The sequence below is a fragment of the Sarcophilus harrisii genome, chromosome 1, assembly GCF_902635505.1.
Source record: "Sarcophilus harrisii chromosome 1, mSarHar1.11, whole genome shotgun sequence".
In the NCBI taxonomy this organism is placed as follows: Eukaryota; Metazoa; Chordata; class Mammalia; order Dasyuromorphia; family Dasyuridae; genus Sarcophilus; species Sarcophilus harrisii.
The window spans coordinates 627,290,922-627,298,719 of NC_045426.1; the positions used below are offsets into that span (position 1 = coordinate 627,290,922).

Here is a 7,798-nt window from a genome sequence, read left to right on the forward strand (position 1 = left end):
CTGTTCATCAATCAGGGTTGCAAGGGTGAGCTCTACTTGTTAGGAGTATCCACTTTTCCAAAGGTTCTTTAAGAATTCCATGATTTCCATGGTTTGTCTGCTCCTCAGTTTACTGATTACCTACTAATCTAATTAATAAATAGATTAGATGAGTTTCTGAATATTTAATAATCAATTTCTTTATAAAATGAGGACATAGGACAAGATTATTTCTGATGCCCTTCCAATTTTGACTCTATGATCTTATAACCACTGGGATCCTATAAATTAGACAAGCTCATAATTTTAATTTGCTCTGGTTCTTTTAGATTTTCTCCCTTTTGCATCATCTTTATGCAGAAAATTCTAATTTCTAAGACCAAGTTCATCACTTGATCCACCATTCTACCTTCATGATATATAGTAAACTATTTCCCTTCCTATTTGTTCTCATTTCCCTCTCTTTAGTTCAGGCCCATAACACTCTTCACCTAGATAATTACAATATCCATCTTTTTTTGACTTTGATTTATAACTTCATAGAATCCATGAGACTTGGGGAAAAAAACTTGAAAAGAACTTCAGACATCATCTAGTTCAGCCTATAACTAAGCAAGAATCTTTTACAATATGTCAGAAAACCAGACATCCAGTATGAATAATCCAGTGATAAACAATATCCACTACATCCAGAATCATCCCATCCTACTATGGGACACAACTAATTTAGAGGAAGCTTTTCTTTACATTGAACTGAAATCTGCCTCTCTCAGACTTCTACCCATTGGTTCATGATGCTTAGCAGAACAAGTATATATATTTTTTCCATATTATAATAAGCCTTTCAAAAACATTGAGTTAAATGATAATGCTCTCTCCAAACCCAAGTGTTCAGTTTGAATAACTGTCTGCAAGCTCAGGCTCTGCAAAACTTTAGTTTGTATGTAGCTTCTTTGGATAACATTTTCTGCATCTATAAAATGGGAATAAAATATGTATTGCCGTGTGCAAAGTGCTTATAAACAAACACTTATAGATGAGTTTAGTTCATTCATTCAGAGTCACATAGAATTGTGGTGAATGAACTGCTGTGAGAAATGGTGAGTTCGACATATGTCTCTATGAGCCCTGAGAGCTTATATAGTAATTTTTAGTACCTAATAGGGCTTGTGTCCCAAGCATCAGGATCATTCACGGTATAGCATAGGTATGGCCCCAGACCCATCAATATGAAAGTGTAGCCTGTAAATGTGGCATTTTAATGTAGCAAGCTAGCCCCTTCTCTTTCTTTGTGCTCCCTCTATCTATCCCTTTTCTCTTTCTGGGTTTCAACTTGGGGTGGCTATCTCTCTCAACCTAATGTGAGAATAGCAGGACTAGGATTTGGAGAAGTGGAATGGATAGTAGTAGTGGTCTTGAAAAGCTACATGGCCTTGATTCAAATTCTCTCTCAGGGTCCTAAGAGTAATTGGTACTAGGTTAATTAACGTTACTTGACAATATAGTTTCTGGGCCCCACAAATTGGCTTTTCATCTATTTAAAAAAATTAAAATAAAAAAAGCAACACTATTGACTTTTAAACATGAAATATTTATTAATATTTACTAAACAGTAAGGCAGAAGCAATAAGAATCATAACATTTACTCGATATAAGGTAACATAGGAATAATCAAAGCATCACAGTCCATTATAAACACAGAGTGTCTTGTGGGAGGGAGATAGTGGCCATACATTAATAGAAATCTATTAGGCAGGTATAAGTGAGGAACATCTATTTGGAATATCTTACAATTTTAACTGCAAATCTTGGTGTCCTTGGTTCATTTAGTAACAATCTATACCACATAAGGCTGAATTTTATATTGACAGCTGTCCTTATGGGTCTCATTTCCTTCTTATAGGAAATCACTTTCTTCTGTTTTCTAGTAAAGAAGTAATAGTTTTTCTTTCACCCTTAACAATACACTGAGAAACTTTTTTCTTTAAAACAATTTCATGTATGTATGTGTTCAGTCTCTCATCTACCACCCACCCATCCACCTTTCCATCTATATTTCTATCTATCTTCATCTTTCCATCTCTATCTAACCAGTATTTTGCTGGATAGATTTTATTTTAAATAGAATAGATCTATTTAGCTATCAGTCCATAAATCTATGCATTCATATTTCTAGCATCTATCTCAGTTTTCTATCTAGCATCTATAATCTATCATCTACCTATCCATCCACATTTGTATTTATTATCTACATATCTTCACCTCTTCCATTATACATCTCCAGTTTTCCATATTCACCTATCTAGAATCTATCTATACATCTGACTTACAGTCCATATATCTATCATGTATCTATCATCTACCCATGTATTTCTATATCTATCTTTCTACTTACCTATTTATCTATCTACCCATCCATCCATCTATCTATTCATCCAAACATTCTCCTTATTCATTACAAGCAGGTTTCCTCAGTTTGGCTCTCTGGGAAATGCAGAGCAGATGACTTAGCTTATGCTTTTTTTTTTTTTTTTTTTTTGAGACATCTTTAAGCTAAACCAAGCCCATCCTCTGGTAATAAGATCACAGCAATGTAGAGGCAAAGCTTATCTTACCCTGTCTATTCATTCTCCTACCCCCACTCCCACCCCAACCTTGCTCCCAAACTATGGTGGCAATAGGAGGTCAACCAGGCACTTTTTTGAGAATTTCCCTTTCTCTCAGGCTGTAGATGGCACTAGATAGCCTATTTTGTATAAAATCTAGAAACTATAGAGCTTTCTTAGCTGATCAAACCTTTCTTCAGCCAATCATTGTAAAGTGATGACTTCCCCTATCCCAATCAGCAAGTTCCTAGCAAGAGAAAACATTCTTTCCTAGCCTTGTGTATATTTTGTCAGTAGCTTCTTACAACCCCTCTGTTAAGCTTATTCTATTAATTATCTTGCTTTTCTTTTAATTTTTGCCTCATATCTTTTAATGTATTAAATCAGAGTTCTCTGGTGGTTAATGATTTATATTTGCCACATAAGGTAAAGCTCAAGAAATTTAACTTTTGGTTACTGAAGAACCCCAAAATCTTTATACAATCTCTGTTATTTGATAGTTTCAAAATTGTAAACTATAAAATTCTAAAAAACAACAAAAACAGAAACATGCAGATGATTTCATGAGCCATAATGCCCTACAACTGTTGATCTCCTCGATTGAATTTCAAACAGGTCCTTTCAGTACATTTTTTCTGAGGGAAAATTCTCTATCAGGTCTTCAGAGGTCCATTTCTCTTCCATTTTTTAGGAAATATTTTTCTTCAATACTATTTCTTCACATTTTGAGTTTTAAAAGTTTTACTTATATAAATGTTATTTTATTGTCCCCTTTCAGCAACCTAATGGTTCACATAAAGACAATATCTTGAAATCATAGGATTGTAAACTTAGTTAGGTGGTATGGTGAATGGAGAATGTGCCCTGGACCTTATAAAAGTCTGAGTTAAAACCTATCTTCAGATACTTACTCGCTAGGAGACCTTGAACAAGTCACATTACCTCTCTTTACACCCATAAAATGGGGATAACAACACCTTCCTCTCCGGATGGTAAAACTGAGTTATTTGTCAAGTGCTTTGAAAATTGTAAACACTATAAATTCTAGTTATTATTATTATTACCGGAAGGAACCCTAGAGGTCCACTAGTGAAATCTTCTCATTTTAAACATAAGGAAACAAATCCAAGGTAAAATTGGTTCTCTTTGGGGTATGTGATTAAAGGATAGAGAAATAGTTAAGAGATGTGAGGGTCAAAATGGTAAAATAGCCTTTATGAGAGGATTGATAAAAAGAGGTGTCCCTCTGCTACCTACTACCAGTATAAAAGTCACAACCACTTTGCTACTCATTTTCCTTATTTGTTAAGTGAGGTTGAACTAGATATTCTCCGATTGTAATTATTTGTTAATATGAAGACTCATTTCCCTGACCTGCTATGGGAAAAATGCTTTGCAAAGTTTTAATTGCTATATTATAGTTGTCAGTGATAGTTGATGCTGCTGTTCTACTACTATTACTACTTTACTATTAGTTATTTCTACTCCTACTTTTACTATTTCTATTCCTATTATTACTACTATTATTAGTACTTCCCTTACTGCTATTCCTACTACTATTGCTACAATTATTACTATTACTACCACTACCATCACTACTACTGCTACTACTACTAATTATAGGTTCCCTATTACTTTAGAATTCCCCAGGTTCAGTGAAGGATGCTTTGGGACCCAGTCACAGTTATGCAAATATAGATCAACTCCACATGCAATTAATTCTCTACTAACAGACCAGAAAAGCTTTTGATTGGGGTAGAATAGAGAGGTAAATGACGTAAGAAAGCTCCTTCATCCACAAACTTCCACAGATTCACATGTTGCCTTCTGAGGAGTCTTTCCTAGAAAATCTATCTTACTATGGTAACATAATAGCATCATGTTCCCGATTGATCGGATGTCTTCTCGAGACTTCATCTCCCCACACGACGGACCTTACTGCCGCTGCTCCATCTGAGTCTGCAGTTTCCCCTACCTCTAAAGCTCTTCTGAAAAGCTACTGTTGTTGTTTCCTGGAGTTGCGATCTACATGTTAATTTCCATTAAGTACTTGTCATTTTAGAGGTCGCTTGTTGGGTTTCTCCTTCAAAGGGAGTGCTGTTGCTCTTTTTTTCCCCTCCATCACCAGCATCCCCTTTAATAAAACAGACAAACTAGCGGGTGACAGGGAGGGGAAAGGGGATGGGAATATCGCCATTTACAACCACAAAAAACCAATTTGCACGTGGCTAACACCTGTTAGCGGGGGAGCGGGGAGGGAGGGGCAGGGCTGCCCCAGCGCCGGTGGGCAGCAGCGGCGGAGCCCAGGACCCCGCCGCATCTATTTGTAAAGGATGTCGTAGTGTCCGGGTCTGTACAGAAGGTACACCTTGGTCTCGGAGCCCTCAGAGAAGACGTGGGTGTTGGTGGTGCCGCCCTCACCGCGGTCCATGTACTCCACCTGGATGGAGATGCTGAGGGCCTGCGCCAGCGCCATGATGTGGATGTGGTCACTCTCCTTGCACATGGGCTCCACCTCCTGCTGACAAAACTCCTTGACCGTCTGTCCCCCCTCGATGAAATGCTCGAAGAACTTGCTCTCACGCTGCAGGTGGCCTGAGGTGAGCAGCCGCAGGTAAACCACCAGGTAGTCGGAGGTGCTCTGGTCATTGAAGGAGGCCAGCAGTTCCGTTGCTGAGGTTCCCCTCTCCACCTGTTCGATCAGGTCCATGAATGTGTTGTGGAAATCTTCAATTGTGAACTCGGCGAAGCCCTGGGCCACCAGGTCGTCCTTGCTCTTGGCGGAGACGGCTTTGAGCCTCTGCAGCTCCTTCTTGTCCTCCAGAAGGGCCTCCAGGTGGGAGAAGCCGAAAGCCCGGTAGAAGCAGTTGCCATCGGGCCTGGTCTTTCGGATGTAGGAGTACTTTTTGTGTAGGTCCTTGATCTTCTGTTGGTAGATGTTGTCATCTTCGGCGTACTCCTTGTAAAGCACGGAGAGCTCCAGGCGCTCGGACACCAGGGGATTTTGAACAGCAATCTCTTGCTGAATTCGGTCCTGCTGGGCCATGATGGCTTCATCGTAGGCCAAACTGTTAATTCCTTCAGAGTCACTTTCCAATGGCTCCGGATTCTGCTGATGAGGTTCCTCCGCCGCCATCTTTAAACAGCATATGGACTGCCTCGCCAACGAGCGTGCAACTGCGCAATCAGCTCTGGTGTCAGTTCCATAGTCACGGCGGGGGTGGCCCACAAAAAGCTCTTTTTCCCAACCTACTCACTAGCTTCCCAGAACAAAGGTAAGTTTCCTGGGACCTCTTTATTGTTAGTTGTGGGGAGTAAATTTTTTTTCCTTTAAAATTTTAATACCATAATATTTTATAATTACATGTTAAGATGGTTTTCATCATTTTTGTAAGATTTTGAATTTTAATTATTTTTTCTCCCTTTCTCACTTAAATCCCCCCTCAGCTAACAAGCAATCTGGTATAGGTTATACATTTTAAACATATTTTCATTTGAGACATGTTGGAAAGGAAAATCAGAACAAAAGGAAAAAAAAAAAACATTAAGAAAGAAAAAGAAACACAAAAATGTGAAAATAGTATGCTTCAAGCCTCATTCAGTTTCCATGGTTCTTTTTCTGGATATGGATGGTATTTTCCATCCAAAGTTTATTGGAAGTGCCTTGCATCACTGTGTTATTGAGAAGAGATAAAAGTCTGTCAGTGGATCATCACACAAACTTGCTGTTACTGTGTACATTGCTTTCCTGATTTTGCTTGCTTCATTATGCTTCAGTTCACGTAGATCTTTAGAGGCTTTTCTGAAATTCTGAAATAGAGGCTATTCATTTCTTATAGAATATTAGTATTCCTTTACACTCAAATACCACAACTTATTCAGTCATTCCCCAGTTGATGGGCATCCATTAAATTTCCAAATCCTTGTCATCACAAAAAGAGCTGCTATAAATATTTTTGGTTCTTTTCCCTCTTTTGTGACCTCTTTGGGATATGGATGCGGGAAGTAAATCCTTTTCAATTTCTGGCATTCCCCTGACAAACGATATAATTATATATCCCTTACCTTGAAGATTGAATACAGTTAAATTGGAATCTTAGCAACACTGAAAGGAAAGAAGATCAGGTCCCAATAAATATTCTGCTAAACCAAGGTCCCTATCCTTCTTACATTCATGGCATTATCATCCCCAGCAGGAGCAGTGGAAATATCATAGATTATCAGATTTAGAGCTGGAAAAGACTTTAAATGTCATCTAGTCCAATGCCTTTGTTTCAAAGGTAGAGAAACAAGTACTAAGAAATGATTTGCCAGTGTAATAGAGGTAGTCGGTGGAAGATGTGGTGTTAGAACTGAACTCCTCCAATTCCAAATCTACTAATCTTTTTATTATTTAATATTATCTCAGTTTCCTTAGCATTTCATTATTATAATTTGGTACTAAAATGTTCAATGATTTCTTTAGTATAAATATTCCTTCCTTCCACCAATAAAGATGATGTAATAGAGGTAGTCTGTGGACGATGTGGCATTGGAACCAAACTCTCCAATTCCAAATCTACTAATCTTTTTATTATTTAATATTTAATATTATCTCAGTTTCCTTAGCATTTCACTATTATAATTTGGTACTAAAATGTTCAATGATTTCTTTAGTATAAATATTCCTTCCTTCCACCAATAAAGATGATGACTTTTCTTTGATTTGGTAAAAATGAACTTTTACAATTACTATGCCAGAAATTGAATCTCCCCGTAACCACTTTCGTCATAAATTATTGTGAAGTTAGGTCAGCTTATACTCAGACAACAGATATTCAGCCCCCTTGGTGCCTTTGCAGTATTGTTGGACTAGTTAGAGCTTGAGCTCTGATGATAAACCACTCAGTCCCAAGGATCATTTCTGTTTTACAAAAAGTTTTTGTCAATGCATTATCATTTAAGAAGGATTAAGCAGGGATAATAAAAAGAAAAAAAGAAAAAAATGGAGAAAGGTGAAAAAAGGAGAAAGTTTTAGACAACAGAGGATTTGAAGAGTAAGGGAAAGAGAGGAGGTAAGTAATAAGGGGAACAAAAGAATGAGTCTAAGTACCCTGACTTCACTATTAGCTGCCTCCCATAGGCTAGCCCTGCTTAGTGCTGGAGGTACTCTGCTGCAGATTTAATGATTTATAACGACTACATGAGAATGCCATTAAAAAGTAATTAATCAC

At 37.7% G+C, this 7,798-nt stretch overlaps 1 pseudogene across 1 annotated transcript; it reads right to left on the bottom strand.

The window, feature by feature from the left end:
• Positions 1-2,497: 2,497 nt before the first annotated feature.
• Positions 2,498-5,751, bottom strand: LOC116420700 (annotated as a pseudogene). The gene has a single exon (XR_004231108.1). The product of XR_004231108.1 is annotated as a ubiquitin thioesterase OTUB1 pseudogene (transcript).
• Positions 5,752-7,798: the final 2,047 nt, after the last annotated feature.